This window comes from Podarcis liolepis, assembly GCF_965112155.1.
Source record: "Podarcis liolepis genome assembly, chromosome: Z".
In the NCBI taxonomy this organism is placed as follows: Eukaryota; Metazoa; Chordata; class Lepidosauria; order Squamata; family Lacertidae; genus Podarcis; species Podarcis liolepis.
This window is the reverse complement of record NC_139570.1, coordinates 15270400-15289552: the sequence shown is the minus strand read 5'-3', so window position 1 is coordinate 15289552 and position 19153 is coordinate 15270400. Positions and strand designations below refer to the sequence as shown.

The 19153-nt window shown below is 45.6% G+C and overlaps 2 long non-coding RNA genes across 2 annotated transcripts in view; both read left to right on the top strand.

The window, feature by feature from the left end:
* LOC310698888 overlaps positions 1–19153 on the top strand; it is a 411787-nt gene that overhangs the window by 8684 nt on the left and 383950 nt on the right. The gene's annotated exons all lie outside the window — the stretch shown is intronic.
* On the top strand, positions 1986–9517 carry LOC310698891. The gene is made up of 4 exons (XR_014521786.1): positions 1986–2079; positions 2369–2746; positions 2864–3037; positions 9225–9517. It is a non-coding gene; the product is annotated as an uncharacterized lncRNA (long non-coding RNA).

The following is a 19153-nucleotide window of genomic DNA, read 5'->3' as shown; positions in this document are numbered from 1 at the left end:
CAACATCCACCTAGATGCCTATGGGAAACCCACAAGTTGGGCATGCGCACAATAGTGCTCATTTCAATGCAGCCACTACATATGACTCCTCCACAGTATGTTAAAATTATTACTAAAATCACCCCCTTACTGTACCTAAAGCAAATTTGTGGAGGTGCACTTGTAAGTTCTGTGGGAGCGATTCCATTATTAAAGGAATATATGTTCCTGAGTATGTTTGCCGGACTGAAAGGTGTCCTGGAAGTCTGATTTAGGCCTCTTACTTGTCTGGATGGAGGACAGAGAAGCGTGAGTAAGCATGTGCAGAAATTAGCCTCCAATACACATTAAGATCTATGTTAGTAGTTCCACCCCCTTTTGCCTCGGCCCCACCCACTACTGTACAGGCATTTATTTTGTGTTTTTATCTCTTATTTATATGCTATGAACCACCCTGAGAACTACAGATGAATACAGGTACACAAATTTATTTGTTTGTTTGTTTGTTTGTTTGGTGGCTGTTTGAAGATTGCCTGAAAGGGAATGTTCCCCTGGTTAAAAACGAAAATAATATCAGGAGCTGCAGTTAAAACAGAGGCAAATGTGGTCATTCGCTTGAGTGAAATGATCAAGAAACTTCAAACAATACCCCCTCCCTCTGCAATATTTCCATCTGTGCACTCTCTCTCTCTCTCTCTCTCTCTCTCATATGCACACACAAAGAAAGAGAGAGCGAGAGAGATGAAGGAAGGAAGGAAGGAAGGAAGGAAGGAAGGAAGGAAGGAAAGAAGGATGGACCTACTCAGAAAGGTACCATCAAGCATATGAAAGCTCTGAGTAACATTCAGTTAATGGAGAAATAACTTCTCCCAGGAAGCAAAGACTTCTTCGCTGCTCTTATCCAAAACTAGCCAAGCCTTCCAGCAGCTGTTCTTGCTGCATTTGCAGTTTGCACATCTGATTCACACTCCCAGAAGGCAAGATACACTATTGATTAAAGATTAAAACATGGTCTGGGGTTCTACTGGGCAAAAGATGCAGGGGGAAAGTAAAATGACACAGTGCTGAAATGGTTTCAAAATTTCTGATTTTGGAGTGCATTATTTGACTTTCTGAAACTTGCAGCATTTCTTGGAGTGCTACATTAAAAGTATTCTCTTGGAAGTCTTCCTTTGTAACCTAAGAAAGCTGCCTGGATCAGGCCAGTGGCCCAAGTTCAGCATCCCATTCTCACAGATGCCTGTGCAAAAACTGCAAGCAGAATCTGACCACAACAGCCCTCCTGATTCTCAGGAACTGATATGCAGAAATATGCCGCCTCTGAACCTGGAGGTACTACATAGCCATCACTTGACACATCGCTCATTTCACATGGCATCCACCTGGCTCCCCCCCCCCCCAAGAATCTGGGAGCCATAGTTTGGGTCATTGGGTTTGGTGCTTTTGTAACTGGTTTTATAATGGGTTTTAGTCAAATAAAATAAATGATTGATTGATTGACTGATGAAAAAGTGTTTTTTTCCTGAGATGCTAACTTTCTCTCTGCATGTCATTCCTTGAACAGCTTCCTGTGCAAAGATAAGGCTTGCTTTCATTGCTCTGTTCATTTGTGTATTGGACTAGTGTTGTGGGGAGGGAAATGTAACCACAAGGCTGAAAAATGTCCCCCTCCTTCCCCTTTGGGTTTCCGGTGTGGCCTTCACAGATATTGGCACAACTTGTGTGTGTGTGTGTGTGTTTAGGCTGTTGAGCTGTGCTCACCATTATGAGGGCTGAGGGAGTGATGGTGATGCCTCCCCAGCAGCTGCCATTGTCCGTGGGTTGATTGTGATGTGACAAAAGCATTTGCCTGCTGAGCGGGTATAAATGTGGGTCAAGGCGCAAGTCTCAGCAGTTGCGCTCCCCAGAGAGAAATGGGCAGCTCGGTGGCACTCAGCCCAGGTGGTCTCCTGTCTCGTGGCAGCAAGCTGGCAAGCGGAAGGAGACAATCGCCTGGCACTGGGATGCTGTGGCCCTGGTGGTATCCTGCCCCGTGGTGGCAAGCTGGCAAGCGGAAGGAGGCAATCACCCGGTGCTGGGATGCTGTGGAGCAAGGAGAAGGCAAGTAGAAAGATTACTTGCTGGTGGGATCGCTACTTGAAGGTGACTGACACTCAGCTCTGAAGCTGGTTGATGTCTGGCAATGGACCTGATGAGGTTGCAGCTGGTGGATGGTTGTCGGAAGAATTTGCATTCAGGCTAATGGATATTGCAAGGCTACGCTGGCTGAGATGGGTGCAAACTGGTTTGGAAGCCTTGTTTGTTAACAGGCAGCCAAACAGAGGAGGAATCTGGGGGGACGCTGTCGGGTGTTGGCCATCCCACTAACCTGTTTGCCTTTGCCTTACAGGGATGTCTGGAGCCGGTGAGGTTTTCCCCAAGTCCAGTCTTAAAAGTCATCAAGAGAACCGCAGGACATCCCTATTTACATCGGAGAAGTGAACGTGAAATACTGGCAGTGAGGAATGGACAAGGCCGTGGCTATACTTGAGAGAAGGAGCCTTGAAGGGAGACTGCAGGCGGACATCTGCTGCATTGCAAGTGATGGGGCAGTGGGGAGAGAGAAGAAAATGAGGGAGGGAACATTAGGCCACATTAGGTACACCACTGAACTGCTATGAAGTCACTTTAAACAGGCATGGCTTCCCTTCAGGGATTCTGGGAACTGTAGGTGGTTAAGGGGACGGAGACTTGTTACGGTGGTTAAGTATTAGGATTAGGATTAGGGGTAAAGTAGGGTAGGGGTGGGGGTAGGGGTAGGGTTCCCTTCATGCCAGGGAACTCTGGGAATTGTAGCTCCAGTTAAGTGTTAGAGTTAGGGTTAGCGTCAGGGGCAGGGGCAGAGTTGGGGTTCCCTTGGCAGGGAACTCTGGGAATTGTAGCTCTAGTTAGGGGGCAGGGTTAGGGTTCCCTTTTTGCCAGAGAACTCTGGGAATTGTAGCTGTAGTTAGGGGGCAGGGTTAGGGTTCCCTTTTTGCCAGGGAACTCTGGGAATTGTAGCTGTAGTTAAGGCTTAAGGGTTAGCGTTAGGGTTAGAGTTAGGGTTAGCGTCAGGGGTAGGGGTGGGGGTAGTGGTAGAGGTAGGGTTCCCTTCTTGGCAGGGAACGGGGGCCCCTAACAACTCTTGGCACCCTTTTCCAACTATAGCTCCCAGAGTCTTTGGGGGTTGTTTAAGCCATGAGTGTTTAAAGCGGCTTCATAGCGCATTAAATGGTGTGGATGTGGCCATGGCCTCCCTCACCCCACTGCCTCTTATTAATGAAGAATCGAAAGGATTTCCCAATTCAGATCTCTCGGAAACAGGAAACAGAAATGGAATGGACAAGGCTGTGGCCAAACTTGAGAGAAGGAGCCTTGAAAGGAGACTGCAGGCGGACATCTGCTGCATTGCAAGTCATGGGGCAGTGGGGGGAGAGAAGAAAATGAGGGAGGGAACATTAGGCCACATTAGGTGCACCACTGAACTGCTATGAAGTCACTTTAAACAGGCATGGCTTCCTCTCAGGAATTCTGGGAACTGTAGGTGGTTAAGGGGACGGAGACCTGTTACGGTGGTTAAGTATTAGGATTAGGATTAGGATTAGGGGTAGTGTAGGGGTGGGGGTAGGGGTAGGGTTCCCTTCATGCCAGGGAACTCTGGGAATTGTAGCTGTAGTTAGGGGGCAGGGTTAGGGTTCCCTTTTTGCCAGGGAACTCTGGGAATTGTAGCTGTAGTTAGGGGGCAGGGTTAGGGTTCCCTTCTTGCCAGGGAACTCTGGGAATTGTAGCTCTAGTTAGGGGGCAGGGTTAGGATTCCCTTTTTGCCAGGGAACTCTGGGAATTGTAGCTGTAGTTAAGGCTTAAGGGTTAGCGTTAGGGTTAGCGTCAGGGGTAGGGGTGGGGGTGGGGGTAGGGGTAGAGGTAGGGTTCCCTTCTTGGCAGGGAACGGGGCTCCCTAACAACTCTTGGCACCCTTTTCCAACTATAGCTCCCAGAGTCTTTGGGGGTTGTTTAAGCCATGAGTGTTTAAAGCGGCTTCATAGCGCATTAAATGGTGTGGATGTGGCCATGGCCTCCCTCACCCCACTGCCTCTTATTAATGAAGAATTGAAAGGATTTCCCAATTCAAATCTCTCGCAAACAGGAAACAGAAAGAAGAAAGACTTTGTATCTCAAGCCATTTTGGAAGGTTTTAACTTGAAATGCCAATAAAGGTATTTTTATTGTATTGTGTTGTATAGTGTTGTGATTACCATGGGAAGTAGGGTGGTAAAATACGTTTGTCTTTCTGCATGCGTTTATAGTAGACATTTTGCACTCACCTGAACCCTACAGGGAAAGGGCCTACAGGGCACAATAGGAAAGGGTGGGGCAACCGGGCTGCTTAAACCACACCCCTTTTCCAAGGGAAGCACCATGGGGGGTGGGCCGTCCGAGAGAGAACAACAGAACACAGAACAAAGAAGACGGAAGTGGCGCACAGTTCCTTCTGTTCCCTCTCTTCCAAAGAATGGAACGTCAACACCCAGAGTATGTGATCCAGTAGTCACACACACTCTGCAGCACGGGAGAGAATGAAACTCCGGACATCCAGCACCCGCTTCTCTGCTTCTCTCGAACTCTTTGACTGTAACCCTGTCCAATCTTTTTTCAAAGAGGACATCTGCAAATTTAGAGGAGTGGGTAGGAGGCGCTGAAGTGTTGCAGGTGGAAAGGGACAACCAGAGGCCTACAAAAAAGAATTACAAGGAAAACAAGATTTGGAAATTGAGAATTTGGACTGAAATTAAGAATGAAGAATGGAGTGATCTCTTCATGGGGAGATCGGAATATGGATTACAAATCTGACCAAGATAAAAGTTGGAGCTTTTGGGACATTTGGACTCAAAAGAAGCAAGAAACATGATTTGGGCTCCGCTTTTGAAAATGGAGGACTGGTTGGAAGTAACATGGAGTTTGCTGGGATAGAGATCCTCCGAGACTTGATGACCAACATAAAGGGCTATCAACAAAACCAGCAGAGAGGGACTGAGAGAAATTTGAAGGCCTCGGACGTGAGGAATCCAGGCTAAGAACTGATATTATGGACATATTTTGGGGATTGAAACCGGGGAGGGGGGAGGGAGAGTTTTTGAATCCAAAGGGTGTACAATTTTATGTTGTTCTCTTATTTCTAAGAATGTTTAGTAATTACTATAAAAGTGGGAAATCTGTGGAAGGGAACTTGGGTCGACTTTGGTAAAAGGCGTAAAAGATTAGTATTACGAATTAATTGAGGTTTAAGCTAAATCTGGTTAATAAGAACTTGCTGAGTTAACTATTGGAATTGGGATGTATGAGGGGGAGGTGCAGGGAAGTCAGGGAAAGTGGTTAAGAAAGTAAGGATTTGAAATTATGCATGTTTGTGCCTGTGTCTTTGTGTCTTTGTTGTGTTTTGTATAAAATCTGAAAACCCAATAATTTTTTTAAAAAATCTTTTTTCAAAGAGGGCCAGATTTGATGAAGTGAAGGGCCGTGAGGGCCTCCAAAACAGCCCCTTTTTTAGGGTTTTATCCCAGGAAATAAACTGCCACAGGGGCCAGATTAAACTGACCGGTGGGCTGGATTAGGCCCCCAAAATGGACCTTGGACATGCCTGATAAGCGCACAAACAAGATGTAGCGTGTGCACCATTTCATGTTTTACTGGAAAACTTAAGGTCACTGTTAGCTGGTAGGCTTGGCCTTGGGGGGAAATCCCCCCCTTGAATCTGACTTAGGATTTCAGCACTGCCACTACAGAGTAACAGTGTCATCATAATTTCACCATGGCAACCAGCTGCTTCATTTCTACTTACTTGAAAGGCAGGTCATTGAGTATTTATTTTATTTATTTATTTTTGTATGAAATATTTATTAAGTTTTCCATAACTGAACACGTGGCCACTTTCTTTCCCTAGGAATTGCATCCCTAGCATTGCATCCTCCCCCCAGCCCCTCCCCAAAGCTTGCTGCACCCCAAGGCGTTTTGCACTCACCTGAACCCTTGCAGGGAAAGGAGCAGGGGACCATGGGAAGGGGCATGGTGACGAGGCTGTTTAAACCACACCCCTTTTCCAACAGAAGTGGCAAGGGGGGTCAGTATCCAGCACCCCCTTCTCTGCTTCTCTTGAATTCTTTGACTTTATGGGGACAAGCACAATTACTGGAAAGAGATTGTTGGTAAGACATGGCTCAAAGTAAGGCAATGGGCTGGCACTGAAGCCAGTTAGGCTGCTTTACACTGACATAATGCACACTTTAGAGTGAGTTCCAACAACAGTTTCCCTATTCTCATGAAGAAAAGATGCCCAAAGAGTTCAAATGATGCTTCTCCATAACAGGGTTGCGCATTGTTGGTTACATTTTGACGGCAATAATATGAAGATTTACAAAACATAAGAAAAGATCCCTGCCTGATCAGACTAGTGACCGATCTGGTTCAGCGTTCTGTTTCAACAACGGCCACCTAGATGCCTATGGGAAACCCACAAGTTGGGCATGCGCACAATAGTGCTCATTTCAATGCAGCCACTACATATGACTCCTCCACAGTATGTTAAAATTATTACTAAAATCACCCCCTTACTGTACCTAAAGCAAATTTGTGGAGGTGCACTTGTAAGTTCTGTGGGAGCAATTCCATTATTAAAGGAATATGTGTTCCTGGGTATGTTTGCCTGACTGAAAGGTGTCCTGGAAGTCTGATTTAGGCCTCTTACTTGTCTGAATGGAGGACAGAGAAGCGTGAGTAAGCATGTGCAGAAATTAGCCTCCAATACACATTAAGATCTATGTTAGTAGTTCCACCCCCTTTTGCCTCGGCCCCACCCACTACTGTACAGGCATTTATTTTGTGTTTTTATCTCTTATTTATATGCTATGAACCACCCTGAGAACTACAGATGAATACAGGTACACAAATTTATTTGTTTGTTTGTTTGGTGGCTGTTTGAAGATTGCCTGAAAGGGAATGTGGCCCTGGTTAAAAACCAAAATAATATCAGGAGCTGCAGTTAAAACAGAGGCAAATGTGGTCATTCGCTTGAGTGAAATGATCAAGAAACTTCAAACAATACCCCCTCCCTCTGAAATACTTCCATCTGTGCACTCTCTCTCTCTCTCTCTCTCTCTCTCATATGCACACACAAAGAAAGAGAGAGCGAGAGAGATGGATGGAAGGAAGGAAGGAAGGAAGGAAGGAAGGAAGGAAGGAAGGAAGGAAGGAAGGACCTACTCAGAAAGGTACCATCAAGCATATGAAAGCTCTGAGTAACATTCCGTTAATGGAGAAATAACTTCTCCCAGGAAGCAAAGACTTCTTCGCTGCTCTTATCCAAAACTAGCCAAGCCTCCCAGCAGCTGTTCTTGCTGCATTTGCAGTTTGCACATCTGATTCACACTCCCAGAAGGCAAGATACACTATTGATTAAAGATTAAAACATGGTCTGGGGTTCTACTGGGCAAAAGATGCAGGGGGAAAGTAAAATGACACAGTGCTGAAATGGTTTCAAAATTTCTGATTTTGGAGTGCATTCTTTGACTTTCTGAAACTTGCAGCATTTCTTGGAGTGTTACATTAAAAGTATTCTCTTGGAAGTCTTCATTTGTAACCTAAGAAAGCTGCCTGGATCAGGCCAGTGGCCCAAGTTCAGCATCCCATTCTCACAGATGCCTGTGCAAAAACTGCAAGCAGAATCTGACCACAACAGCCCTCCTGATTCTCAGGAACTGATATGCAGAAATATGCCGCCTCTGAACCTGGAGGTACTACATAGCCATCACTTGACACATCGCTCATTTCACATGGCATCCACCTGGCTCCCCCCCCCCCCAAGAATCTGGGAGCCATAGTTTGGGTCATTGGGTTTGGTGCTTTTGTAACTGGATTTATAATGGGTTTTAGTCAAATACAATAAATGATTGATTGACTGATGAAAAAGTGTTTTTTCCTGAGATGCTAACTTTCTCTCTGCATGTCATTCTTTGAACAGCTTCCTGTGCAAAGATAAGGCTTGCTTTCATTGCTCTGTTCATTTGTGTATTGGACTAGTGTTGTGTGGAGGGAAATGTAACCACAAGGCTGAAAAATGTCCCCCTCCTGCCCCTTTGGGTTTCCGGTGTGGCCTTCACAGATATTGGCACAACTTGTGTGTGTGTTTGTGTGTGTTTTGGCTGCTGAGCTGTGCTCACCATTGTGAGGGCTGAGGGAGTGATGGTGATGCCTCCCCAGCTGCTGCCATTGTCCATGGGTTGATTGTGATGTGACAAAAGCATTTGGCTGCTGAGCGGGTATAAATGTGGGCCAAGGCGCAAGTCTCAGCAGTTGCCCTCCCCAGGGAGAAATGGGCAGCTCGGTGGCACTCAGCCCAGGTGGTCTCCTGTCCCGTGGCAGCAAGCTGGCAAGCGGAAGGAGGCAATTGCCCGGTGCTGGGATGCTGTGGAGCAAGGAGAAGGCAAGTACAAAGATTACTTGCTGGTGGGATCGCTACTTGAAGGTGACTGACACTCAGCTCTGAAGCTGGTTGATGTCTGGCAATGGACCTGATGAGGTTGCAGCTGGTGGATGGTTGTCGGAAGAATTTGCATTCAGGCTAGTGGATGTTGCAAGGCTACGCTGGCTGAGATGGGTGCAAACTGGTTTGGAAGCCTTGTTTGTTAACAGGCAGCCAAACAGAGGAGGAATCTGGGGGGACGCTGTCGGGTGTTGGCCATCCCACTAACCTGTTTGCCTTTGCCTTACAGGGATGTCTGGAGCCGGTGAGGTTTTCCCCAAGTCCAGTCTTAAAAGTCATCAAGAGAACCGCAGGACATCCCTATTTACATCGGAGAAGTGAATGTGAAATACTGGCAGTGAGGAATGGACAAGGCCGTGGCTATACTTGAGAGAAGGAGCCTTGAAGGGAGACTGCAGGCGGACATCTGCTGCATTGCAAGTGATGGGGCAGTGGGGAGAGAGAAGAAAATGAGGGAGGGAACATTAGGCCACATTAGGTGCACCACTGAACTGCTATGAAGTCACTTTAAACAGGCATGGCTTCCCCTCAGGGATTCTGGGAACTGTAGGTGGTTAAGGGGACGGAGACTTGTTACGGTGGTTAAGTATTAGGATTAGGATTAGGGGTAAAGTAGGGTAGGGGTGGGGGTAGGGGTAGGGTTCCCTTCTTGCCAGGGAACTCTGGAAATTGTAGCTCTAGTTAAGGGTTAGAGTTAGGGTTAGCGTCAGGGGCAGGGGTAGGGGTAGGGTTGGGGTTCCCTTGGCAGGGAACTCTGGGAATTGTAGCTCTAGTTAGGGGGCAGGGTTAGGGTTCCCTTTTTGCCAGGGAACTCTGGGAATTGTAGCTGTAGTTAGGGGGCAGGGTTAGGGTTCCCTTCTTGCCAGGGAACTCTGGGAATTGTAGCTCTGGTTAGGGGGCAGGGTTAGGGTTCCCTTCTTGCCAGGGAACTCTGGGAATAGTAGCTCTAGTTAAGGCTTAAGTGTTAGCGTTAGGGTTAGAGTTAGCGTCAGGGGTAGGGGTGGGGGTAGGGGTAGAGGTAGGGTTCCCTTCTTGGCAGGGAACGGGGCCCCCTAACAACTCTTGGCACCCTTTTCCAACTATACCTCCCAGAGTCTTTGGGGGTGTTTAAGCCATGAGTGTTTAAAGCAGCTTCATAGCGCATTAAATGGTGTGGTTGTGGCCATGGCCTCCCTCACCCCACTGCCTCTTATTAATGAAGAATCGAAAGGATTTCCCAATTCAGATCTCTCGGAAACAGGAAACAGAAATGGAATGGACAAGGCTGTGGCCAAACTTGAGAGAAGGAGCCTTGAAGGGAGATTGCAGACGGACATCTGCTGCATTGCAAGTGATGGGACAGTGGGGAGAGAGAAGAAAATGAGGGAGGGAATATTAGGCCACTTTAGGTGCACCACTGAACTGCTATGAAGTCACTTTAAACAGGCATGGCTTCCCCTCAGGGATTCTGGGAACTGTAGGTGGTTAAGGGGACGGAGACTTGTTACAGTGGTTAAGTATTAGGATTAGGATTAGGGGGAGTGTAGGGGTGGGGGTAGGGGTAGGGTTCCCTTCATGCCAGGGAACTCTGGGAATTGTAGCTCTAGTTAGGGGGCAGGGTTAGGGTTCCCTTTTTGCCAGGGAACTCTGGGAATTGTAGCTGTAGTTAGGGGGCAGGGTTAGGGTTCCCTCCTTGCCAGGGAACTCTGGGAATTGTAGCTGTAGTTAAGGCTTAAGGGTTAGCGTTAGGGTTAGGGTTAGCGTCAGGGGTAGGGGTGGGGGTAAGGGTAGGGGTAGAGGTAGGGTTCCCTTCTTGGATGGGAACGGGGCTCCCTAACAACTCTTGGCACCCTTTTCCAACTATAGCTCCCAGAGTCTTTGGGGGTTGTTTAAGCCATGAGTGTTTAAAGCGGCTTCATAGCGCATTAAATGGTGTGGATGTGGCCATGGCCTCCCTCACCCCACTGCCTCTTATTAATGAAGAATCGAAATGATTTGCCAATTCAAATCTCTCGCAAACAGGAAACAGAAAGAAGAAAGACTTTGTATCTCAAGCCATTTTGGATGGTCTTAACTTGAAATGCCAATAAAGGTATTTTTATTGTATTGTGTTGTATAGTGTTGTGATTACCATGGGAAGTAGGGTGGTAAAATACCTTTGTCTTTCTGCATGCGTTTATAGTAGGCATTTTGCACTCACCTGAACCCTTGCAGGGAAAGGGACAGGGCACAATGGGAAAGGGTGGGGCAACCGGGCTGCTTAAACCACACCCCTTTTCCAAGGGAAGCACCATGGGGGGTGGGCCGTCCGAGAGAGAACAACAGAACACAGAACAAAGAAGACGGAAGTGGCGCACAGTTCCTTCTGTTCCCTCTCTTCCAAAGAATGGAACGTCAACACCCAGAGTATGTGATCCAGTAGTCACACACACACTCTGCAGCACGGGAGAGAATGAAACTCCGGACATCCAGCACCCGCTTCTCTGCTTCTCTCGAACTCTTTGACTGTAACCCTGTCCAATCTTTTTTCAAAGAGGACATCTGCAAATTTAGAGGAGTGGGTAGGAGGAGCTGAAGTGTTGCAGGTGGAAAGGGACAACCAGAGGCCTACAAAAAAGAATTACAAGGAAAACAAGATTTGGACATTGAGAATTTGGACTGAAATTAAGAATGAAGAATGGAGTGATCTCTTCATGGGGAGATCGGAAGAAATATGGATTACAAATCTGACCAAGATAAAAGTTGGAGCTTTTGGGACATTTGGACTCAAAAGAAGCAAGAAACATGATTTGGGCTCCGCTTTTGAAAATGGAGGACTGGTTGGAAGTAACATGGAGTTTGCTGGGATAGAGATCCTCCGAGACTTGATGACCAACATAAAGGGCTATCAACAAAACCGGCAGAGAGGGACTGAGAGAAATTTGAAGGCCTCGGACGTGAGGAATCCAGGCTAAGAACTGATATTATGGACATATTTTGGGGATTGAAACCGGGGAGGGGGGAGGGAGAGTTTTTGAATCCAAAGGGTGTACAATTTTATGTTGTTCTCTTATTTCTAAGTATGTTTAGTAATTACTATAAAAGTGGGAAATCTGTGGAAGGGAACTTGGGTCGACTTTAGTAAAAGGCGTAAAAGATTAGTATTACGAATTAATTGAGGTTTAAGCTAAATCTGGTTAATAAGAACTAGTTAAGGGTTAAGCTTAGGGTTACAGTTAGGGATAGCGTCAGGGGTAGGGTTAGGGTGGGGTTCCCTTCTTGCCAGGGAACTCTGGGAAATGTAGCTCTAGTTAAGGTTTAAGGGTTAGCATTAGGGTTAGAGTGAGGGGTAGGGTTAGGGTAGGGTTCTCTTCTTGGCAGGGAACAGGGCGTCCCCTAATAACTCTCGGCACCCTTTTCCAACTATAGCTCCCAGATTCTTTGGGGGAAGAAGCCATGAGTGTATAAAGCGGCTTCATAGCGCGTTAAATGGTGTGGATGTGGCCGTGACCTCCCTCACCCCACTGCCTCTTATCAATGAAGAATCAAAAGGATTCCCCCATTCAAATCGCTTGGAAACAGGAAGAAGAAAGACGTTGTAGTTCATGCCATGTCTTAACTTGAAATCCCAATAAATATATTTGTATTGTATTGTATTGTATTGTATTGTATTGTATTGTATTGTATTGTATTGTATTGTATTGTATTGTATTCTGATTAACATGGGAAGTGAAATGGTAATATGTTAATGAGACGGACGTATTCCCTTGGCAGGGAACGGGGCCCCCTAACAACTCTTGGCACCCTTTTCAAACTATAGCTCCCAGATTCTTTGGGGGAAGAAGCCATGAGTGTTTCAAGCGGCTTCATAGCGTGTTAAATGGTGTGGATGTGGCCCTGGCCTCCCTCACCTCACTGCCTCTTATTATTGAGGAATTGAAAGGATTTCCCCATTCCAATCTCTCGGAAACAAGAAACAGGAAGAAAAAAGACTTTCTATCTCATGCCGTTTTGAAATGCTTTAACTTGAAATGCCAATAAAGGTTATTGTATTGTGTTGTGTTGTGTTGTGTTGTATTAGTCTTAACATGGGAAGTGGAATAGTAAAATGTCAGTGAGGCGAACACAATACTTATGTAAACTGGCACGCCCCTTCTTGTGGGTGTGGAAGGAGGGACTTGAAGCTCGACAAGCAACTTTATAAGATGTGTTTTTCCTGATGAAGATGTGCCTGATCTTGGCTTGCCCCATTTGCAAGATCCTTAAACTAAGCCTCCAATACCTTGGCCACCTGAAGAGAAGACTCCCTGGAAAAGACCCTGATGTTGGGAAAGATGGAGGGCACAAGGAGAAGGGGGCGGCAGAGGACGAGATGGTTGGACAGTGTTCTCGAAGCTGCAAACATGAGCCTGACCAAACTGCGGGAGGCAGTGGAAGACAGGAGTGCCTGGCGTGCTCTGGTCCATGGGGTCACGAAGAGTCGGGACACGACTAATTGACTAAACAACCAATAATAAAAAGATTTCCTAATTCACTCATTTTGTCCAGATCACTTTATTTAAAAGGATCCAGAGACCTTAAGTCAAAGGAACCAGTTACTTATCTCTCACAGAGGGCAAAATAAATAAATAATACCAATCCCTCAACTGCCGAAACAAACAGTCTTGCAGCACTGTACAAACTAACAGATTATGGAAAACTTTTTAAAAATGGGAGGGTCAGGGGGCCTTGGTGGGTGCTAAGGAGGGTTTCTGAGGGTGCCATGGAGTCCACATGCTACACGCATTACAAGGGAGGGGGGTCCTCTGTCATCATTTCTTTGTTAACAAATGCCCCCCCCCCCGAGGCCTAGTTTCCTCAGCCCTGTCTATGTATGGTCTCTTGTGATGTCACAGACACAGCAGCTGAGGGGAAAGAGGCAGTTTCTTATTCTAGAATTTGAAACACAGGAGGGCAGGAGGGGGACATTTTTAGGCCCAGTGGTTGCATTTCCCTCCACACAACCCTAGTCAAATGCACAAATGAACAGCGCAATGAAAGCAAGCCTTATCTTTGCGCAGGAAGCTGTTCAAGGAATGACATGCAGAGAGAAAGCACCAAACCCAAGTAAACCTAATAAAAATATATATACGTTGTCCTGGAATGCAGGAAACTCAGCTGAAATTTAGGAAACGTTTGTCTTTCTGCTTGTGTTTATAGTATCCATACTGCTATTGGGAATACTCAAAATGGGAGGGGGGCCCTCAGCTGCACGCCCACCTCCCTTCATTCTCCCTCCCCCAGCTGCCCAGCAGCTTCCCTGCCTACTGTCTCCCCCTCCATCATCCCACTGGCATTGCATCCTCCCCCCAATCCCTCACGTTTGCTGCGCCCCAAGGCATTTTGCACTCACCTGAACCCTTGCAGGGAAAGGGGCAGAAGACAATGGGAAGGGGCAACTGGGCTGCTAAAACCACACCCCTTTTCCAACGGAAGCACCATGGGGGGTAGTCCTCCAAGAGAGAACAACAGACACAGAACAAAGAAGACGGAAGTGGCGCACAGTTCCTTCTGTTCCCTCTCTTCCAAAGAATGGAACGTCAACACCCAGAGTATGTGATCCAGTAGTCCCACACACTCTGCAGCACGGGAGAGAATGAAACTCCAGACATCCAGCACCCGCTTCTCTGCTTCTCTTGAACTCTTTGACTTTAACCCTGTCCAATCTTTTTTCAAAGAGGGCCAGATTTGATGAAGTGAAGGGCCCTTAACAACCGAAGTTGTTGAGCTTTTTTATTGTTTTACCTCAAAGTAAAGCTTTTTTTTTTTCAAATTGAAGTTGTTGAGTTTTTTTAGGATTTTACCCCAGGAAATAAACTGCCACAGGAGCTGGATTAAACCAACCGGCGGGTCGGATTAGGCCCCCGAAGCGGACTTTGGACCTGCCTGGCAGGGAGAGTCTTGTGGGCCGAGTAGAGAGGCCTGGGAACTTCCCACCCCTATAGATGCCATATTTTGTTGAGCTTTTTTAAGGAAGACCTCAAGATTCAGGACATAGTGCCACCTTTTGGAAATTACACCCCCCCCCCGGACATCAATTTTGAAATCCCAGATGCATGAAGGAGACTTGAATTTCTCCTGTACTAAAGATCAAAGGTTTAGTGACAGGAAATGGGTCTGAAAACAAAGGGCAATAGGGAGAGTATTTCTGGCAGAGCTTTTGTTGTTGTTTTTGTTTAGTCATTCAGTAGTGTCTGACTCTTCGTGACCCCATGGACCAGAGCACGCCAGGCACTCCTGTCTTCCACTGCCTCCCGCAGTTTGGTCAGGCTCATGTTTGCAGCTTCGAAAACACTGTCCAACCATCTCGTCCTCTGTCGTCCCCTTCTCCTTGTGCCCTCAATCTTTCCCAACATCAGGTCTTTTCCAGGGAGTCTTCTCTTCTCATGAGGTGGCCGAAGTATTGGAGCCTCAGCTTCAGGATCTGTCCTTCCAGTGAGCACTCAGGGCTGATTTCCTTCAGAATGGATAGGTTTGATCTTCTTGCAGTCCATGGGACTCTCAAGAATCTCCTCCAGCACCATAATTCAAAAGCATCAATTCTTCGGCGATCAGCCTTCTTTACATATGGAGCTTTTCTTACAATTTGCAAGAACCCTAAGCTGAATATCTTTTGAAAGTAGTCCAGGGGCTGGTGTGGTAGCCTCTGGGAAGTCACATTGGTAGGGATATCCTTATATATTGTTTTATCTGTCCAAGTAGCTAATAATCATGCATTGTGGAAGGATGTGCCCCCTGCTATGGCTACTATCATCCTGGACTATCAGCATCATTGCATTCCTTCCTACAGACTCTTCCTCAATGTTGTACCTGCCTTTCAGTATTGCAAACAAAAAATCCTCTTGGGACTCGTTTGCTGTCTGCTCCACCCTGGAACTGGTTTACGCACAGCCATTTATTCACATGCCCCCTTCCCTGTCATTAAAGTTCAAGAATGGTAATATAAACTATGATAAAGTTTGATAGCCAGAGAAACAACAAATAGGTAATTAAACAACATGGTTTGTGTAAAAATGTAACTGGTCCACTAGCCTCGAAGATTCTTAAGCAAAAATGAGTAACACTTAAGTCAACACTGGTTTAGGAAGAATGGCTTGGCCTTATATTATCAAGTGTCAAAACTATCTCAAAGGCCTTTTCAAAATTTTACTAGCTAGAGTTGATGCTCTGCCAAGTGATCTTGGTGAACATTTTAGCCTTATAATGAGCACTGACATTTTCTCAGCATTATTTTCCCCCAGTAACACTACACTAGGAGCAGCCCCATCTGACATTCTCCGTGAAGGCCTAATTAACTTTCATTTTGTATAAAGTGGGCAGTCAGTAACACATTGAGCATAGTGCTGTGGATGGGCTGAACTGCTTTTTCTTTCCAAATATGGTCACTCTGATTCTGATCCCTTCTCATTTGTCCAAAAGTATCCTTTGCATCACTTTGAAAGGGCATTTCCCCCTTACAACAAGATAGTTGTATCTCCAGATAGTGACACTTTCTCAGGTGTTCACTTAGAAGTCCATTCCATCCCCTTCTTGTATGTCAGATTCGTGCATGGTTTTCTGCAGAAAAATTAACTTTTAAATATGTATGTTAATACATGTTTTCTCTCAAAAATGCATTTCTAAACACATTTTGATTCAGAAAGTGCAAAAGACAGTAGATAAATGAGCTCTAATACACCCATTAGTTGTGGACCAGGTGAGTTCATACTTGAATTCACAAATACTGAATTCTTTAAGCATCCCTCCTTATACACCACATCTGTGGGTTGGACAACAAAACATGCAATGATGTAGTTCCCTGTACTTGAACTCCATACTTGAACTTAGCAACTGACTTGAAAGCCTTTGCTGGATCAATGATATAGTTTATTGGAGCCTGTGTAATATACAGTGTTTATTACGACAAATGATCAATGAGGAGGAAGGTCCATAGCTCAATGGAAGAGTATCTGCCTTGCATGCAGTTAATGTGGGAATGTTAAGGATAGTAGGAAAGGATATATTGAATAAGTATTATCCTTCCTTCACTCACGCTAGCAGAGTGATGTAGCAGAGCAGATTCCCTTCAATATAGCAGGAAGCTAGTTTGCAGATTCGTTTGAATCTCTTTAGCTAAGTAATCCAATCTGACTTGCCCAGATGGATTATTCCTGGTGTTTCCTTTTATCCCTCTTAAAAGAATAAAGACACAAGAGTTTACTCACATTTCAGTTCACGATTTGATCCCTGAAAGGCAGGCTTTCCTTACTGGTTACGTACATAACAATCTGTGAGTTCATCTCACATGGAGATTGAGCTCATGTGCTGCTGGCTGAGAGCCAGCAGACAGCAAAATTACATTAAAAAAACAAAATGGTTGTAGCAGAGCAGCATGGCAGCACGAAAGCAGCAGTTAACAGATCAGCAAGGGAGAGAGACAAGAGAGAGAAAATGGCTGCATGACTTGGCTCTTTTATGGAGTCACCCATCTCTCAGATCACATGCAGGGGAAGGACGCTCCAGACCAGCGGAACAGGAAGTTACACTGACTGGACTAACATCCCCCTGCCTGTGCCCACTCTAGGGAAATAAGGAATATTGCATTTGACTGTTCCAATGGATTACATTCCACAGGTAGTATCATCACAGGTTTCATTTTCCTGGAGATTTCATTGTACAGTGGTACCTCGGGTTACAGACGCTTCAGATTACATATGCTTCAGATTACAGACTCTGCTAACCCAGAAATTCTACCTCGGGTTAAGAATTTTGCTTCAAGATGAGAACAGAAATCATGCTCCTGCAGCGCGGCGGCAGCAGGAGGCTCCATTAGCTAAAGTGGTGCTTCAGGTTAAGAACAGTTTCAGGTTAAGAACGTACCTCTGGAATGAATTAAGTACTTAACCCGAGGTACCACTGTATTCGGGACACGGGTGGCGCTGTGGGTTACAGAGCCTAGGACTTGCTGATCAGAAGGTCGGCTGTTTGAATCCCCGCGACGGGGTGAGCTCCGATTGCTCAGTCCCTGCTCCTGCCAACCTAGCAGTTCGAAAGCACGTCAAAGTGCAAGTAGATAAATAGGTACCGCTCCGGCAGGAAGGTAAACAGTGTTTTCGTGCGCTCCTCTGGTTCGCCAGAAGCGGCTTAGTCATGCTGGCCACATGACCCAGAAGCTGTACGCCGGCTCCCTCGGCCAATAAAGCAAGATGAGCGCCGCAACCCCAGAATCGGCCACGACTGGACCTAATGGTCAGGGGTCCCTTTACCTTTACCACTGTATTCAGTGTATGTGTAAGCATGTGTTGACCATTTTTTTGGAAAGCCTCCAAATGTGGATTGAACCAGAACATGGTGAGCTGAATCTTGAGAAGTGTTGTAATATGCATAAGATGTGTTGACCAAACCCAAATTCCCTGGGGGGAGAAAATAATGTCTTCTCCGTATTGAAAAAAATTCTTGTGTGATGGGCATTGAGGCAAATTTGTAGGAGCTTAATCATATTAAGTAGAAGCAGCCACACCACACTTCTGTAAAATAAAGTGAGTAAGATGAAAAAGACTGCAGTGAAAAAGTCATTGTTCAGCTATGTCTTCTCAGAGCATTCACCAAAGTCAGCTGATCTAATGCAACTTTAATCAATAATCTCTATTCATGAGAGGTTTATACTAGTTCTTGTCATCATTGCAAAGCATCCAACAGAATGCCCATGATTCAAAATACGTCTTGACAAATGTTAATTTCAGAAAAGAGCAATTCTAAAATTGATCTGAATTGCATCTCATTGTAACTTTGGAAATCGCTGGAGATGACGATTTTTTCCTTTATGCCCCCCAGCCGCAAATATTTTAATGTGAACAAAATGCAGTACCTGGATAACAACTTTGCAGCTTGTCCTACTTTTACATTATAGTCATGGTTCAACAGGGTATTAAAGGCAATATGCAATTATAATGCAATTGCCCTTGTGTTTAAAATTAGCTGCGCATTTAAGGGACTCATTTATGATTAATAATCAGTTATATTTCATTTGTAATATGCAAAGTGCGCTGCTATTGTTACCCAGTTCATTCGCACAACAATCCTTAGAGATAGTTTACTGTAATTGCCAAAATGACCTATTCCCCAGATGAGGAGCTAAGGAATAATTAAAGCCCAGGCTACAAGTCACTCTGGCACTGCCACAAAATACAGATGTACAAGCTTCATTGTCCATCAGACATATTGCAAAAACTGGATGTAGTATGGTGGCTGCCACACTGCATTGATGTATTAGAGAAGTAGTGGGGAACCTTAGGCCCAGGGTTCAAATGCAGCCCTGCAGGCACCTGTCTCTCCCACCCCATACTATTCATAAAAAATATGAATGGTTTGCAACAGCCAAACATACAGTAAAACCATACCATAAAATTTACATTTTTTACTGGTCACCCAAATCTCTGCCAAGTGGTGTGAGATTCCAGGGGTCTTGACACTTAACCAGGGTACATGATTGATTTGGGGACAATGAGGCACAGCAGAGTCTGCAGTGTCCTTATGAAATAAAGTTTATTTACACATATTTACACCTGAGTTTAGATGGAGAGAGATTTAACAGCATTCACATCTCAAGAGGGAGTTGTCCTTCTCAGTAACTGTCAGGAGCAGGAG